We start from the raw sequence: 20,133 nt of genomic DNA on the forward strand, positions 1-20,133 counted from the left end.
AAAAGGCAAGAAACATGGTGGAAACATGGACAACTACACGTGTGACAGAGAAGGCTTACTGAAATATATGCAGAATCGAATCTCCGATCAGGGTCGCTGGTTATCTAGCGGTATCTAGCAATAAGATTTCACTTTAAAAACAAAAATTGGTCTTGTTCCAAGTTTTACAAGTCAAAGTGTTGTACACACAGATCAGTTTAATCCATCTCAGCGTGTAAGTTAAAGAGATTTTGTCTTGAAGGGTAAGAAGACCACGACAAAAATTTACAAATTTATTTCCATAGAGACGCTAAAACCAGTCAGAAAATTAAGAAGAAAACCCAAAAACTAGAAAACAAAAGATTTCTACATTGGAGAACAGATTGTCCTTAAACCTTTCAAGGCTAACAAAATCGAATCTTCAGGTAACCTCATTAATGTTGATTACACGGTGTATGGGAGAATGATTCCACTAAAAAGGATCACAGAACAGATGGCAGCAATTCACAAGGATTACCAGAGAGAAACAGAACAGAAACTGGTGAAAACAAGATCTGGTATGGTCACCAAGGATATCCTTAACCACAACTACATCACTCTCATGGTAAGCACACCAGATGACTCGGTGGTTATGTTTACCAATACATCTTAAGGTTTGTCTTAAGATGTGTCCTAGGACCTACATGTATCATATGAGGGTCTTAAAACATGTCTTATCATGTAAATCAAACCTACCTCGGACAAATCCTAAGTTACGATATCTTTACTGTTGTCGGATTTTAATATAATCGTTGCATGTAATAATACAAACTGGTAAACAATAGATTCTGAATCATTTCCAATACAATTTAAACTAATCTATGCTATATCTCGTCAAAAGTGTTATCAATAATTGGTAATGTGCCGTTGAACTGAATTTTCAAAGTTAACTACTTGAGACGTAGGTCACAAGATTGCGTATATCATTCTGTGTTTTAGTAGATCCGCCACATGTATATATGTATTGGTAATTGATAAAAATAACTTCCTACAGGCAAATTGCACTTACAAACTCGATCATGCGTGATCATGTGTGAAACTTCGCGGGCCCCCCTCTGTGTGTGTACCTATTCTCAGTACACTTTCGTAGACGAAGATGAACCGTAGAAGAAATCCTATTTTCACAGAAGCGGAACTCCAAACTCTGTTGAAGTAAGTTGAGAAAAATAAAAGCGTTCTATTTAAAAAAAAAGATATTAAAACGGTCACGGTAGTCTAATGGTAGGGCGCTCGCTTCGTGATCGGGAGGCCCGGGTTCGATTCCTGTTCGCCGCGCCGCGTCAAACCTACGACGTAAACATAGGTAGTGACTGTTCCTTCCCAAAGCGGCCTGTACTTCGAAGTTAAAGTTATGGATCTTTCGGATGAGACCTTAAAAACCGAGGTCACGGTAGGCGTTGGGACAATAAAAAACCCTCACTGCTCAATGACCCTGAGTGCCAAGTGTAGGTGTAAATGTGAAGCCCTTCACCGGTATATGGTGACGTCTCTATATGAGTGAAAAATTCTCGATTAAGACGTTAAACAACATACATTCAATCAATCAATTTTCCAAAATACCTAACTTAAAAACAAATTACCTGGAAAAACGCGTATGGGACTCGATCTGTGAAAAAGTAAATGCAAATTCCGACAAGGGATTTACACGTACAGTCGAAGAAGTTGTGAGAAAAGTGGACAACATACATGTCCGAAACTTACAAAAAAGTTTATGCCATTGGAAATTCATATGAGAGCATAAAGCACATATTGCAAAAAATGCACAACCTTGTCGTCCCCCATTGTGTTGTAGATTCAAAAGAAATTTGTAATTTCAGAACAACTTTGCTTTTGGTGTACAGATGGCAAAGTTCAACAACAAATCTAAATTCAAGAATTTATTGGGTGTAATACATAGACCAAAGTGCCTACACAGAGAAATGAATTTTCTCCTGGTGACACCATTGCTTTCAGAGTTCAGTTACAGTTTATGTTGATTGTTTTGGTTTCAATGGTAAGTTTATTAGGGCTTCCCGTCTTCAGCGGAAGACCCTTCTATTATTCTATTGTTTCTTTTTCACTTTTCTTATTACAAAGGTCTTCCGTCTCCAACGGAAAACCTTATTGTTTTTGTTAGTTTCGTTTCCCCTATCAATATTGCTATTATTGCAACATCTTTGTAACAAATTAAAAAAAATTTGTTTTCAACAGAATGACAAAAATATGCATTTTTATTGATATATTTTGTCGAAATGCACATCTGGTGCATCAAAATTCATACCGTATATGATTTACATTATGACCCCTGGGTCGAGGCCTCTGCTGGTGGACTGTTAGTCCCCGAGGGTCTCTACAGCCAAGTAACCTTCCGGTAGTACCTCGGTACTAGCTAGGAAATGCTGATTTATATTTAAGGACAGATGATACGTTCCTCAAAAATATATAATTTTTACCAAGATTTTGTCATTGATGTATTGCTACTTTGACATGTTTACTCACAAAAAAATTAAGGTACCTTACCAGGCATTTGTGCAAGATACCAGAGGGTAGTTATATAATCCTTTTGGGAAAAAAATTAATTTGCCAATATCAAATAAAAACTGGTTTAGAAATCAGTATTAAGAAAAACACTCTACACTTGTATATAGGCATAAATATAGTTATATATCAGTACATTAAAAAAAAAACTTTAAGAAAAGCAAGTAAACATCTACATAATAAGACAACGTCGTACACTTATATATATATAGGAATGTATTAGTTCATTTAAAAGACAAAAAGCAGAAAACATTTGTATACAGCAACACACCAAACTGTTAAACCTTACTTTTTACATCAATTACTTCGTTAATAACACTTCCACTCATATGTTGTATGTCATTCTTTTGTGAAAAAAATCTCTTTTAAGTTATTTACCTGCACATTCCCCCACCCTCTCGGCCTCTCCCCAAAAGACATTATTATTAGAAATGGATATACAGGTACATGCAAAATTTACAATGACAGTTTCTTAAGGCCTTAAAATTTGGGCGGGTTAAAACAGATTCCTCTTGTGGAGAAATCAAATGTTTTGGTGAGCTTGTGCTTGGGGTAGTGGCTATTGATGGTGGAGTATGCAAGGGTGTATATGCGGGATGTTTATTGGTATCGCCAAACATTTCGTATCGCGATATATCACGATTTTCCCCAAGATATCACGATAATATCGTAATATTTTTACAAACAATTTTTACAATGATTTTAAATGAATATTTATTATGTTTTCGAAAAATATGCTAGAAACACATAACTTCATTTTTTTTTCATTTTTTTTATTTATTTACATAATATCAAGCAATTTTGGATGCTAGAATGTCGGTTCTTTTACCGTTTAACATTTTTTTACTCTTCCTGTAATTGTAATCTGAAAGATTAAACAAATAAATGAATAATTTCTGCCATTTTTAACTATGTACTTAAAACCGGTATTTAAGTCTCCGTATCACGATACTTATCACGCAATTAAAAATCACGATATACCGGTACACCGATAAAATCACACATCCCTAATGCGGGATTGTCTTGCACAAGCTCTGCATGGTTGTGGTGGAGACGGGTGTTGTTCAGGCATTTGTTGTTTTTGTTGATTAACATCTTGATTTGGTTGTTCACAGAAGGTACAATGCCAAAGTATCTGTGACAGCAACAGTCTTTTGATAACAATCAAAATAATATACACTGTATATCTTTCTTTTTTTTTGTAAAAGTACAATATAATGGTAAAACATGAAAGGTATGCTGATGTGTCATGATAAAACCATAGTCCAACTTTATGAAACTTGTTTACTCCGTTTTATTATTCCAAGTTCCATGTCTTTTGAATTTAGTTAACTTCCGTGAAATTTATAAATGATTTTTTGTTTTGTTAAAATAATAATAATAAACATACTATTGCATATAACATATATATTTAAAAAAAAAAACAACTTATGGCTGTACACGTCACAAAAACTTATTTTAAACACTTGAACACTTGTTACATTTAAGTAGGTTGTATTGGGGGGACAGTATGTTACATAAAAATATTTATCTGTAATTATGTTCCCCAAACGAAGTTTGGGAACATATTGTTTTTACGCTGTTTCTTATTATTATGTTCCCCAAACGAAGTTTGGGAACATATTGTTTTTACTCTGTTTCTTATTATTATTAGGTCTTCCGTTCACAACGGAAGACCTATAGTGATTGTATTGTTTCTTTTTATTATTAGGGTCTTCCGTCTTCAGCGGAAGACCCTTCTATTATTCTTATGTTTCTTTTTCAAGCTTCTTATTAGGGTCTTCCGTCTTCAGCGGAAGACCCTTCTATTATTCTTCGGTTTCTTTTTCACTTTTATTATTAAGGTCTTCCGTCTCCAACGGAAGACCTTATTGTTTTCGTTCGGTTTCTTTTTCCCTATTATTAGGGTCTTCCGTCTCCAACGGAAGACCCTTCTATTATTCTATTGTTTCTTTTTCACTTTTATTATTATTATTATTATTCTTTTTTTTTCTTTACAATTTTTGTGCAGAAGATTTCTCGGAGTTGGCTCGATCGATTTACTTGAAAATTTCAGGGAAGATGTATCTTTGTCTGAACCTTATACGTTTTTCTCATTTTTTTGAAATTCACTTCCGGTCGGAAGTTATCGCCCTTTAATCAAAATTCAGAGGACCTCCTTGTCTGCAATGGAACTCAAAAACGATTAAAGCTAGAGTGCTGAAATTTTCAGCGATGATAGAGGACATGTTGCCATTGATCACCTGGGTTTTCAAATTTTCCGGAAGTGTTTAGTATGGAAGCTCGGTAGGGGTCGAAATTTAGGACACGAATCATGAGTGAATTTTAGAGACATTTTCTACGATAACTTTTTAACTATAAGTATTTTGTTAAAACATATATAACATAATTTGTGTAGAATTACAAGATCTTTTATATGATATCAAAGAAAAAGGGCTGACTCATCACATTAGGGGCCGAGAAGGGCCGAAAGTCTTTAATCAATAACTCTTTAACGATCAATATTTTGTAATGCATTACTGAAGGAAAAATGTTTATCCCAACCATTTACAACTATATATTATGATATTCACATCATATGTTACATAATTAGGGGCCAGAATGCTAAAACTTTGACGCTTTATATCTCAAAAGTGGGAAATATTTTGGTGAGAAATATTGAACAAAAGATGTTCAAAATAATGTTCTAAACAATATGCAACCTTTCATATTTTGTTAAACGTCCCCATTAAGGAGTTGAAGGGCCGGCCCCTAAATACTTTTTTTCCAAATATCTCAGAAACGAAAAAGAATTTCTGAGTAGTTGTTGAACAAAAAGTGTTCAAAATCATGAGAGCTTTAAAATGATATGAAGAAAAAGGGGCTGGACCCTCAAATTAGGGGCTGAGAACGGCCGAAAATCTTCAATCAACAACTCTTTAACGATCAATATTTTGTAATGCATTACTGAAGGAAAAATGTTTATCTCAACAAGGTACAACTATATATTATGATATTCACATCATATGTTACATAATTAGGGGCCATAAGGGGCCAGAATGCTAAATCTTTGATGCTTTATAGCTCAAAAGTGGGAAATATTTTGATAAGCAATATTGAACAAAAGATGTCCAAAATAATGTTCTAAACAAGATGCAACCTTTCATTTTCTGCTAAACGTCCCCATTAAGGAGTTGAAGGGCCGGCCCCTAAATACTTCTTTTGCAAATATCTCGGAAACGAAAAAGAATTTCTGACTAGTTGTCGAATGAAAAGTGTTCAAAATCATGAGAGCTTTAAAATGATATGAAGAAAAAGGGGCTGGACCCTCAAATTAGGGGCTGAGAACGGCCGAAAGTCTTCAATCAATAACTCTTTAACGATCAATATTTTGTAATGCATTACTGAAGCAAAAATGTTTATCTCAACTATTTACAACTATATATTATGATATTCACATCATTTGTTACATACTTAGGGGCCATAAGGGGCCAGAATGCTAAATCTTTGATGCTTTATATCTCAAAAGTGGGAAATATTTTGATAAGCAATATTGAACAAAAGATGTTCAAAATAATGTTCTAAACAATATGCAACCTATCATTTTTTGCTAAACGTCCCCATTAAGGAGTTGAATGGCTGGCCCCTAAATATATCTTTTGCAAATATCTCGGAAACAAAAAAGAATTTCTGACTAGTTGTTGAACAAGAAGTATTCAAAATCATGAGAACTTTAAAGTGGTATGAAGGAAAAGGGACTGGACCCTCAAAATAGGGGCTGAGAGGGGCCGAAAGTCTTTGATCAATAACTCTTTTACAATCAATATTTTGTAATGCATTACTGAACCAATAATGTTAATCTCAACAATTTACAACTATATATTATGATATTAACATCATATGTGACATAATTAGGGGCCATATGGGGCCAGAATGCTAAATCTTTGACGCTTTATATCTCAGAAGTTGGAAATATTTTGATAAGCATTATTGAATAAAAGATATTCAAAATAATGTTCTAAACAATATGCAACCTTTTGATTTTTGCTAAAAGTCCCTAATAAGGAGTTGCAGGGCTGACCCTAAATATATCTTTCCAATATCTCGGAAACGAAAAACAATTTTTGAATAGTTGTTGAACAAAAAGTGTTCAAAATAATGAGAGTTTTAAGGTGATATCAACGAAAAGGGTCTGACCCCTTAAATTAGGGGCAAAGAAGGGCCGAAAGTATACAATCAATAACTCTTTAATGATCAATATTTTGTAATATAATACTGGAGCAAAATCGCTCATCTTCACACTCTTTTAAATAAAATGATGTTGACATCATATGTTACGCAATAAGGTGTGATTAGTGCCCAGATTGCATAATCTTTGGCGCAATATATCTCGAAAAGGAAGAATATTTTGATAAACAATATTGAACAAAATACGTTCAAAATAATATTCTGAACAATATGCACTCGTTCAATTTTTGCTAGACGCTCCCATTTAGGACTTGAAGAGGCGGCCCTTAATATTTCTTTTGCATACATCCCGAAAACAAAAAAGAATTTCTGAAAAGTTGTTGATCAAAAAGTGTTCCAAATCCTGAGAGCTTTAAAATGATATCAAGAAAAAAGGGGCTGACCTCTCACATTAGGAGCCAAGAAGGGCCGAAAATCTTTGATCTATACTCTTTAATTGTTTGTATGTTGTTTAACGTCCCTCTCGAGAATTTTTCACTCATATGGAGACGCCACCACTTGCCGGTGGAGAGCTTCAAATTTTGTCCTATACTCGGCACTTACGGCCATTGAGCAGTGAGGGATCTTTTTCGTGCCAGCACCTACTGCGACACGGGACCTTGGTTTATACGGTCTCATCCGATACTCTTTAATGATCTATATTTTGTTAAACATTACCGAAGCAAAATTGTTCTTCTTAACAATTTATTTACCTCATTATATTTGAACGAAAATCTCAGTCAAATTCTTATCTCATCTTAGCAGAAATCGGACGGAAGACCCATTCGTTGCTCGCAACGAGATCTCATTATTCTTCTTTTTTTCTGCACAGATTTTGTGCAGACGATTTCTCAGAGATAGATTGATTGATTTGCTCCAGATTTTCAGGATTGTTGCTAGGTTATCTGAAGTTAATTCCGGCTAAACAATTTTTCGAAATTCACTTCCGGTCGAAAGTTATCGCCCTTTTATCAAAATTTAGAGGACGTCCTTGTCTGCGATGGAACTCAAAAACGGCTTAAGCTAGAGTGCTGAAATTTTCAGTGATGATAGAGGACATGTTGCCATTTTGCACCTGGGTTTGGAAATTTTCCGGAAGTGCCTAGTATGGAAGCTCGGTAGGGGTCGAAATTTAGGACACGAATCATGAGTGAATTTTTGATACATTTTGTATCATATCTTTTAAAGTATAATTATTTTTTAAAAACATACTGAACAATATTTGTGCAGAATGACAAGATCTTTAATATAATATCAAGAAAAAAGGGCTGACTTGTCATATTAGGGGCCGAGAGGGGCCAAAAGTATAAAATCAATAAGTCTTTAACGATCAATATTTTGGTAATGCATTACTGAAGCAAAAATGTTTATCTTAATAATTTACAACCATATATTATGATATATACATCATATGTAACATAATTAAGGGCCATAAAGGGCCAGAATGAGAAATCTTTGGCACTCTATATCTCGAAAGTGGGAAATATTTTGATAAGCAATATTGAATAAAAGATGTTCAAAATAATGTTCTAAACAATATTTAACCTTTCGATTTTTGTTAAACGTCCCCATTAAGGAGATGAAGGGCTGGCCCCTAAATATATCTTTTGCATATAGCTCGGAAACGAAAAAGAATTTCTGAATAGTTGTTGAACAAAAAGTGTTCAAAACCATAAGGGCTTTAAAATGGTATGAAGAAAAAGGGGCTGGTCCCTCAAAATAGGGGCCAAGAGGGGCCGAAAATCTTAAATCAATAGCTATTTAATGATCAATATTTTGTAATATATTACTGAAGCGAAATAGTTCATCTTCACACTTTTTAACTATATAACATGGTGTTTGCATCCTATCTTATGCAATAAAGGATAATTAGGGGTCAGATTGTATAATCTTTGGCGCAATAAATCTTGAAAAGGAAGAATATTTTGATAACCAATATTTTAACAAAAGACATTCAAAATAATATTCGCAATAATATGCAATCATTCAATTTTTGCTAGACGTCCCCGTTTAGGACTTAAAGGGCCGGCCCTTAATATTTCTTTTGCATATATCTCGGAAACGAAAAAGAATTTCTGAATAGTTGTTGAACAAAAAGTATTCAAAATCATGAGAGCTTTAAGATGATATCAAGTAAAAGGGGCTGACCACTCATGTAAGGGGCCAAGACGGGCCGGAAGTGTTAAATCTATAACTTTTTATTGATCAATATTTTGTTACACATTACTGATGGGAAAATGTTTGTCTTAACAATTTATTTATATCACTATTTTTTAACGAATATTTCAGTCAAATTCTTATCTCATCTTATCGAAAATTCGACGGAAGACCCACTCGTTGCTCGCAACGAGATCGCATCTAGTTATTATTATTATTATTATTATTATTCTTACCGATTTTGTGCACGCAAATTCTCGGTAACGTCTTGGCCGATTTTCATGAAACTTTCAGATCTGATAGGTATTGATCTGAACCTTATTGGAAATTTTTTTCGTTGATGACGTCACTTTCTATCTCGAGATATTTAGGATTTTCCGATTTTTAGAGGGTCGGCTTGTCCTGGAAACTCCTCCGAAACGACTTAAGATATTGAGGTGAGATTTTCAGTGAAAGGAGGGGAAGGTTTGTAGATTTGCAGGCAGGTGTCCAAATCTCTCTAGCGCAAAAGGCGCCGAAGCTCGGTAGGGCTCGAAAAATATCTCAAAAACATCTCACAAAATTTTACACCTTTTCTTTCATATCTTCATACATGTTAAGAATTTGTTAAAACATATAGAAGAAAAGTTGTGCAGAATGATACGACCTTTCATTTGATATCAAGGAAAAGGAGCTGACCCCTCAAATTAGGGGCTGAGAGGGGCCAAAAGTCTTTCATCTATAACTCTTTAACGATCAATAATTTGTAATACATTACTGAAGCAAAGATGTTTATCATAATGATTTACAACAATATATGATAAGATTTTGATCACATGTTACGTAATAAGGGGTCACAAGGGGCCAAAATGCTAAATCTTTGACGCTTTATATCTCGAAAAGGGGGAATATTTTGATAAGCAATACTGAACAAAAGATAGTCACAATAATGTTCTAAACAATATGCACCCTTTCAATTTTTGTCAATCGGCCCCATTAAGGACTTGGAGGGGTGGCCCCTAAATATTTCAATTCAGCATATCTCCAAAACGAAAAGAAATGTCTGAATAGTTTGTGAACAAAAAGTCTTCAAAATCACAAGACCTTTCATTTGATATCAAGAAAAAGGGGCTGACCCTTCAAATTAGGGGCTGAGAGGGGCCAAAAGTCTTTCAACTTTAACTCTTTAACGATCAATAATTTGTAATACATTACTGAAGCAAAGATGTTTATCATAACGATTTACAATAATATATGATAAGATTTTGATCACATGTTACGTAATAAGGGGTCACAAGGGGCCAAAATGCTAAATCTTTGACGCTTTATATCTCGAAAAGGGGGAATATTTTGATAAGCAATACTGAACAAAAGATAGTCACAATAATGTTCTAAACAATATGCACCCTTTCAATTTTTGTCAATCGGCCCCATTAAGGACTTGGAGGGGTGGCCCCTAAATATTTCAATTCAGCATATCTCCAAAACGAAAAGAAATGTCTGAATAGTTTGTGAACAAAAAGTCTTCAAAATCACAAGACCTTTCATTTGATATCAAGAAAAAGGGGCTGACCCTTCAAATTAGGGGCTGAGAGGGGCCAAAAGTCTTTCAACTTTGACTCTTTAACGATCAATAATTTGTAATACATTACTGAAGCAAAGATGCTCATCTTAACAATTTACAACAGTATATGATATGATTGTGATCATATGTTACGTAATAAGGGGTCACAAGGGGTCAGAATGCTAAATTTTGGCGCTTTGTATCTCGAAAAGGGGGAATATTTTGATATGCAATACTGAACAAAAGATGGTCAGAATAATGTTCTTAACAATATGCACCCTTTCAATTTTTGTCAATCGGCCCCATTAAGGACTTGGAGGGGTGGCCCCTAAATATTTCAATTCAGCATATCTCCAAAACGAAAAGAAATGTCTGAATAGTTTGTGAACAAAAAGTCTTCAAAATCACAAGACCTTTCATTTGATATCAAAAAAAGGGACTGACCTCTCAAATTAGGGGCTGAGAGGGGCCAAAAGTCTTTCATCTGTAACTCTTTAACGATAATTTGTAATACATTACTGAAGCAAAGATGCTTATCTTAACGATTTACAACAATATATAAGATTCTGATCATATGTTACGTAATAAGGGGTCACAAGGGGCCAGAATGCTAAATCTTTGACGCTTTATATCTCGAAAAGGGGGCATATCTGCACAACGAAAGGAAATCTCTGAATATTTTTTGATCAAAACGTTTTCAAAATCACAAGACCTTTCAATTGACATCAAGAAAAAGGGCTGACCCCTCAAACTAGGGGCTCAGAGGGGCCAAAAGCATGTCATCTATTAGCTCTTTGATAATTTTATATAAATCGAAGGAATGAAATCTAATTAGGGAAGTCTATATATTATTATCTTTTAACAAATATCATAGTCAAAATCTTATCTCATCTTATCGAAAAATTGGACGGAAGACCTACTCGTTGCTCGCAACGAGATCTCATCTAGTTATTATTATTATTCTTTTTTTTCCTTACCGATTTTGTGCAGAAGATTTCTCAGAGATGGCTTGATCGATTTGCTTCAAATTTTCAGAGTTTATGTGTTACCATCTGAAGTTTGTACCCGCATTTCAATATAGAGAAATTCACTTCCGGTCGTAAGTTATCGCCCTTTTATCGAAATTTAGAGGACTTCCATGTCTGCAATGGAACTCAAAAACGGCTTAAGCTAGAGCGCTGAAATTTTCAGTGATGAAAGAGGACATCTTGCCATTTTGCACCTGGGTTTGAATATTTTCCGGAAGTGCCTAGTATGGAAGCTCGGTAGGGGTCGAAATTTAGGACACGAAACAAGAGTGAATTTTCAAGACATTTTTTATCGTATCTTCAAAACTATGAATATTTTCTTATAACATATATAACAAAAATTGTGTAGAATTACAAGGTCTCTTATATGATAACAAGAAAAAAGGGCTGTCTTATCACATTAAGGGTCAACAGGGGCCAAAAGTCTTAAATCCTTAACTCTTTAACGATCAATATTTTGTTACACATTACTGAAGCAAAAATGTTTATCTTAACAATCCACAACTATAAATTATAATATTTACGTCATATGTTACATAATAAGGGGCCAAGAGGGGCCAGAATGCTGAATCTTTGACGCTTTATATCTTGAAAATGGGAGATATTTTGATAAGCAATACTGAACAAAAGATGTTCAAAATAATGTTCTGAACAATATACAGCCATTCATTTTTTGCTAAACGTCCCCATTAAGGAGTTGAAGGGCCGGCCCCTAAATACTTCTTTTGAAAATATCTCAGAAACGAAAAAGAATTTCTGACTAGTTGTTAAACAAAAAGTGTTCAAAATCATGAGAGCTTTAAAGTAGTATGAAGAAAAAGGGGCTGGCCCCTCAAAATAGGGGCTGAGAGGGGCCGAAAGTTTTTATTCAATAACTCTTTAACGATCAATATTTTGTAATGCATTACTGAAGGAAAAATGTTCATCTCAACAATTTACAACTATATATTATGATATTCGTATCATATGTTACATAATTAGGGGCCATAAGGGGCCAGAATGCTAAATCTTTGACGCTTTATATCTCAAAAGTGGGAAATATTTTGATAAGTAATATTGAACAAAAGATGTTCAAAATAATGTTCTAAACAATATGCAACCTTTCATTTTTTGCTAAACGTCCCCATTAAGGAGTTGAAGGGCCGGCCCCTAAATATTTCTTTTGCAAATATCTCAGAAACGAAAAAGAATTTCTGACTAGTTGTTGAACAAAAAGTCTTCAAAATCATGAGAGCTTTAAAGTGATATGAAGAAAAAGGGGCTGGCCCCTCATAATAGGGGCTGAAAGGGGCCGAAAATCTTTGAAAAATTAACTCTTTAACAATCAATATTTTGCAATGCATTACTGAAGCAAAAATGTTCATCTCAACAATTTACAACTATATATTATGATATTCACATCATATGTTACATAATTAGGGGCCATAAGGGGCCAGAATGTTAAATCTTTGACGACTTAGATCTCAAAAGTGGGAAATATTTTGATAAGCAATATTGAACAAAAGATGTTCGAAATAATGTTCTAAACAATATGCAACCTTTCGTTTTTTGCTAGACGTTCCCATTAAGGAGTTGAAGGGCCGGCCCCTAAATACTTCTTTTGCAAATATTTCAGAAACGAAAAAGAATTTCTGACTAGTTGTTGAACAAAAAGTGTTCAAAATTATGAGCGCTTAAAGGTGATATCAAGGAAATGGGTCTGACCCCTTAAATTAGGGGCCGAGAGGGGACGAAAGTATACAATCAATAACTCTTTAATGATAAATATTTTGTAATATATTACTGAAGCGAAATAGTTCATCTTCACACTTTTTGTCTAAATAACATGATGTTGATATCATATGTTACTCAATAAGAGGTCTTTAGGTGCCAGATTGCATAATCTTTAGGGCAATATATCTCCAAAAGGAAGAATATTTTGATAAACAGTATTGAACAAAAGACGTTCAAAATAATATTCTGAACAATATGCACTCTTTCAATTTTTGCTAGACGTCCCCATTTAGGACTTGAAGGGCCGGCCCTTAATATTTCTTTTGCATATATCCCGAAAACAAGAAAAGAATTTCTGAATTGTTGTTGAACAAAAAGTGTTCAAAATCATGAGAACTTTAAAATGATATCAAGAAAAAGGGGCTGACCTCTCACATTAGGGACTAAGAAGGGCCGAAAGTCTTTAATTCATAACTCTTTAATGATCAATATTTTGTTAAACATTACTAAGCAATTTATTTATATCATTATATTTGAATGAAAATCTCAGTCAAATTCTTATCTCATCTGATCAAAAATCGGACGGAAGACCCACTCGTTGCTCGCAACGAGATCACATCTAGTTATTAGGGTCTTCCGTCTTCAGCGGAAGACTCTTCTATTATTCTTCGGTTTCTTTTTTACCTTTATTAGGGTCTTCCGTCTTCAGCGGAAGACCCTTCTATTATTCTTAGGTTTCTTTTTTACCTTTATTATTATTATTATTATTATTATTATTCTTTTTTCTCCTTACAAAATTTGTGCAGAGGATTTCTCGGAGATGGCTCGTTCGATTTCATTCAAATTTTCAAGGTAGATGCGTTGACATCTGAAGTTAATTCCGGCAAGTTTGTTGAGGGATATTTACTTCCGGTCGAGAGTTATCGCCCTTTTATTAAAATTCAGAGGACCTCCTTGTCTGCGATGGAACTCAAAAACGGCTTAAGCTAGAGCGCTGAAATTTTCAGTGATGATAGAAGACATGTTGCCATTTTGCACCTGGGTTTGGATATTTTCCGGAAGTGCCTAGTATGGAAGCTCGGTAGGGGTCAAAATTTAGGACACGAATCATGAGTGAATTTTTGAGACATTTTGTATCATATCTTTTAAAGTATAATTATTTTGTTAAGACATATTGAACAATATTTGTGCAGAATGAAAAGATCTGTAACATGATATCAAGAAAAAAGTGCTGACTCATCACATTAGGGGCTGATAGGGGCCAAAAGTCTTTAATCGATAACTCTTTAACGATCAATATATTGGTATACATTACTGAAGCAAAAATGTTTATCTTAACAATTTACAACTATATATTATGATTTTTACGTCGAATGGCACATAATTAGGGGCCACAAGGGGCCAGAATGCTAAATCTTTGACGCTTTATATCTCGAAAAGGGGAAACATTTTGAAAAGCAATATTGAACAAAAGTTGTTTAGAATGATGTTCTCAACAATGTGCATCCTTTGAATTTTTCCTAAACAGCCCCTATAAGGATTTAAAGGGACGGCCCCTAAATATTTCAAGTCTACATATCTTGAAAACGAAACGAAACTTCTGAATAGTTGTTGAACAAAAAGTCTTCAGAATTACAAGACCTTTCAAGTGATATCAAGAAAAAGGGGCTAACCCCTGAAATTAGGGGCTCAGAGGGGCCAAAAGTCTTTCATCTATAACTCCTTAACGTTAAATATTTTGATATTAATTATTGAAGCAAAAATGTTCACCTTCACAATCTGCTATCTATCTTAAAGTTTTCTTCAAATATTACATAATTAGGGGCCATAAGGGGACAGAATGCTAAATCTTTGACGCTTTATATCTCCAAAAGGGGAAACATTTTGAAAAGCAATATTGAACAAAAGCTGTGTAGAATGATGTTCTAGAGGCTCAGAGGGGCCAAAAGTCTTTTATCTGTAACTCTTTAACAGTAATGTTCATCTTCACGATCTGCTACTATATATATTTTAAAATCTTCATCAAATATTACGTATTTAGGTGCCAAAAGAGGGGACAAAAACCTTTTAACTCTTTAATATTCAAAATGTTGTTAAACATAACTGAAGCAAATTGTACGTTTTGACTATTTATATATTTTTGAAAGAAAATCTCAGTTAAATTCGAATCTCATCTTATCAAAAATCGGACGGAAGACCCACTCGTTGCTCGCAACGAGATCGCATCTAGTTATTATTCTTTTTTCTTCTTACAAAATTTGTGCAGACGATTTCTCGGAGATGGCTCGTTCGATTTCATTCAAATTTTCATGGTAGATGCGTTGATATCTGAAGTTAATTCCGGCAATTTCGTTAAGTGATATTCACTTCCGGTCGGAAGTTATCGCCCTTTTATCAAAATTTAGAGGACCTCCTTGTCTGCGATGGAACTCAAAAACGGCTTAGGCTAGAGTGCTGAAATTTTCAGTGATGATAGAGGACATGTTGCCATTTTGCACCTGGGTTTGGATATTTTCGGGAAGGGCCTAGTATGGAAGCTCGGTAGGGGTCAAAATTTAGGACACGAATCATAAGTGAATTTTTGAGACGTTTTGTATCATATCTTCTAAAGTATAATTATTTTGTTAAAACATACTGAAGAATATTTGTGCAGAATGACAAGATCTTTAATATGATATCAAGAAAAAAGGGCTGACTTATCATATTAGGGGCATGGAGGGGCCAAAAGTATTAAATCAATAACTCCTTAACGATCAATATTTTGGTATAAATTAATGAAGCAAAAAAGTTTATCATAACAATTTACAACTATATATTATAATATTTATGTCATATGTTACATAATTAGGGGCCAAAAGGGGCCAGAATTCCAAATCTTTGGCACTCTATATCTCGAAAGTTGGAAATATTTTGATAAGCAATATTGAATAAAAGATGTTCAAAATAATGTTCTAAACAATATTTAACCTTTTGATTTTCGCTAAACGTCCCCATTAAGGAGTTGAAGGGCTGGCCCCTAAATATATCTTTTGCAAATATCTCAGAAACGGAAAAGAATTTCTGAATAGTTGTTGAACAAAAAGTGTTCAAAATCATGACAGCTTTAAACTGGTATGAAGAAAAAGGGACTGGCCCCTAAAAATAGGGGCTGAGAGGGGCCGAAAGTCTTTAATCAGTAACTCTTTAACGATCAATATATTGCAATTCATTACTGAAGCAAAAATGTTTATCTCAACAATTTCCAGCTATATATTATGATAATCACATCACATGTTACATAATTAGGGGCTACAAGGGGCCAGAAGGCCAAATCTTTGGCACTCTATATCTCGAAAGTGGGAAATATTTTGATAAGCAATATTGAATAAAAGATGTTCAAAATAATGATGTGATCAATATATAACCTTTTGATTTTTGCTAAACATCCCCATGAAGGAGTTGGAGGGCTGGCCCCTAAACATTGTTATTCTATTTATCTCTTAAACGAAAGGAAATTTCTGAATAGTTGTTGAACAAAAAGTCTTCAAAATCACAAGACCTTTCATTTGATATCAAGTAAAAGGGGCTGACCCCTCAAATTAGGGGCTCAGAAGGGCCAAAAATCTTTCATCTATAACTCTTTAATGATTAATATTTTGTTTTAAATTATTGAAGCAAAAATGTTTATCTTAACATTCTGCAACTATATATTATAAACTTTTGTTCATATGTTACGTAATAAGGGCCATAAGGGGCCAGAATACTAAATATTTGACACATTATATCTCGAAAAGGGGAAATATTTTGATAAGCAATATTGAACAAAAGATGTTCAGAATAATGTTCTTAACAATATACACCCTTTTAATTTTTGCAAGACATCCCCATTAAGGACTTGGAGGGCTGGCCCCTAAACATTGTTATTCTATATATCTCTTAAACGAAAGGAAATTTCTGAATAGTTGTTGAACAAAAAGTCTTCAAAATCACAAGACCTTTCATTTGATATCAAGAGAAAGGGGCTGACCCCTCACATTAGGGGCTCAGAAGGGCCAAAATTCATTCATCTATAACTCTTTAATGATTAATATTTTGTTATAAATTATTGAAGCTAAAATGTTTATCTTAACATTCTGCAACTATATATTATAAAATTTTGATCAAATGTTACGTAATAAGGGGCCATAAGGGGCCAGAATGCTAAATCTTTGACACATTATATCTCGAGAAGGGGAAATATTTTGATAAGCAATATTGAACAAAAGATGCTCAGAATAATGTTTTAGACAATATGCATCCTTTCACTTTTTACAGATGAATATCTCAGTCAAGATCTTGACTAATCTTATCCAAAATCAAACGGAAGACCCACTCGTTGCTCGCAACGAGAACCATCTAGTTAAGTCTTCCGTTCACAACGGAAGACTTATAGTGATTGTATTGTTTCTTTTTATTATTATTATTATTATTCCTCCCAAATTTTGTGAGCGCGATTACTCAGAGATGGTTGGATAGATTTTCACAATTTTTCACATGATAGTAGGCTGATATATGAAGTTTATATAAAATTCCGTTTTTTGAAAAATTCACTTCCGGTTCGAAGTTACGGCCGAATTTCCAATTTTTAAATGGACTTTTGTCCGGAATTTTTCTCGGAAACGGTTTGAGGTAAAGATGTGAAATTTACAGGGTTATTAGATCATGACATTCTCTTTGTTTCGAAGTTGTTTTCGTGTGTTTCCGGTACTTCCTGTCCGAACCGGAAGTGAACTTGTGTTTGGTCAATTTTCAACTTTTTTGTTTTTTAATATTTTTTCAAGATATTGTTAGGCATAACAGAGATTAGTCTACAAATACCAAATATTTAATTTGTTTTAAAATTGGATTGCGCATTTTCTAGATTTTAGGTACCCTCATTTTCCCTATTTACCTAGTGTGTAGACAATGGGCAAAGAAAGATAACTCTGACTTGTAAGTGAGAATAGAACTTTCGAGATAAAGGCGGAAATAGTATCGATGACGTAAGAGACATATACACTCTCCATATCAAAATATTTAGACGTTCCATATTCACTCTTCTAAATATAAGAGTACGTTGGTTACCACTTCCAATGCATGTATAGTTTAAAGTTGCCAGTGTAGTGTAAGTCTGTATTGACAGTTAATTTATTTACACATGAATATATCTAAAAAAAAAAAAATTAATATATATGCTAGGTACCTAATTCAAGTAAATATATTATAAGCACTGAGTATACATTTATAGTGATGGACAGGAATGCAGTTTTATCTATCTCGTATAGTAAGTTCAGAATACGATAGTTATAAGCCTTCTATAATGCAGACGATTTATTATTCTCTATGATCTGAATGCGAAATTATCCCGATTTCCGAGTTTTATTTTCGATATTAAAAAAAATATTACATACACTCAAAAAGGAATTGAGCGATAGAAAATTGTAATACAGTACTGTTTTAAAGCCTTTATAAATAAATTGATATCTGCCACTTAAAAGAAAGAAAATCAATCTGTAGATTAGATTTTGTTATTACATGTAAATTTGATAAAAAGTTAAATTATTTATGACACATGATCTATATTCTATATACCCAAGGAATTATAAAAGATGTGAAAAGACGATTCTTGGGCATGGATTCTTGTGAAATACTCAAAGAGTTAAAAAAAAATGTGTGAAAACGCGATTCTGTGTGAAATAATGGTACGCTATATGTTTCTTTTGAAAAAAAAAACATGAAAAAAAATTGCACAGGTCTGTTGATATGTGGGATAAGTATACCTGAATGAACACAATTTTATGCAATGATATATAATTATGTACATGCAACTGACGTCCGTACTTTTCCTTATAATTCATAAAACTATCTAATCCCTTTGAAGACCCCCCCCCCACCCCACCCCACCCCCGTCTTGATTAATATTTGGAGACGTTCGTGCAGCTAGGCATTTGAATTATATATTCGTTTTAGATTTAAATCTGTAACATGTGAATATAATTACCATTTACATGTATACAGAATTTCATATTCTATAATGGTAGATTTGTCATTATGAAATGTTCAATTTACGTCTGAGAGAGAGAGGGGGGAGAGAGAGAGATTCCCTCTTAATCCCGATCCTCCTATCCATTTACATAGAGCAAAAATTAGTTCTATATCGGTCACACCCATTCTTAATTAAATGTTTTCTGATTTCATAGTCAGTCATGGTCACATCCTGTATATTTTTCAGCTTAAAAAGTATCACACGAAGTGCACCTGTGTTGACCTGTCAATCAAAATCACTTGACGCTGTATGCACTGCAATTACGTAGCCTGAGTTCGAAATGATCTTGAAGTATGATCTTAAGTAAATCTGATGCAACAAACTTGTGAAAAAATAGAATAAAATAAAAAATAAAATATCTCGGTATTATGAACTTCGATTGTGGGACGTGGAGACCGGTCCTTTGGATGAGATCGTATAAATCGAGGTCCCTTTTTGCAGAAGGTGCTGGCATAAAAAAGATTCCCCTCTGTTCAATTGCGATAAGTGCCAAAGTATGGGACAAAAATTTGCAGTCTCCACCGGCGAGTGGTGGCGTCTCCATGTGAGTGAAAAATTCTGGAGGGGGACGTTAAACAACATACGTATAATCAATCAATCGATTGCTGAAGAATTACTGTAATTGAATAATCTGTCTTATAGGTCTGCTGTCAAATCTTGATATTGTAACTTTACAAAACTCAGATACTTTAGGTTAATGTGATACTAACTTAATTCATTATATTTTTTTATAACACCATCACAATTATGCCAAAACATACACACAGTGAAGTTTATGATAGTACGGTGTTCGTCTGTTTGTTTGTCTTAGAAATGATTGCAAACAATTTTTTTTTTAATTGCTAATGATATATTACGTATATCTCTTATAGGTGCCAAATGCATTATACAAGATTGATAATGAAAAT

The sequence above is a fragment of the Saccostrea echinata genome, unplaced genomic scaffold (genome assembly GCF_033153115.1).
Source record: "Saccostrea echinata isolate AGI-Se365-2 ecotype Australia unplaced genomic scaffold, CSIRO_AGI_Sech_v1 ptg000005l, whole genome shotgun sequence".
Lineage (NCBI taxonomy): Eukaryota > Metazoa > Mollusca > Bivalvia > Ostreida > Ostreidae > Saccostrea > Saccostrea echinata.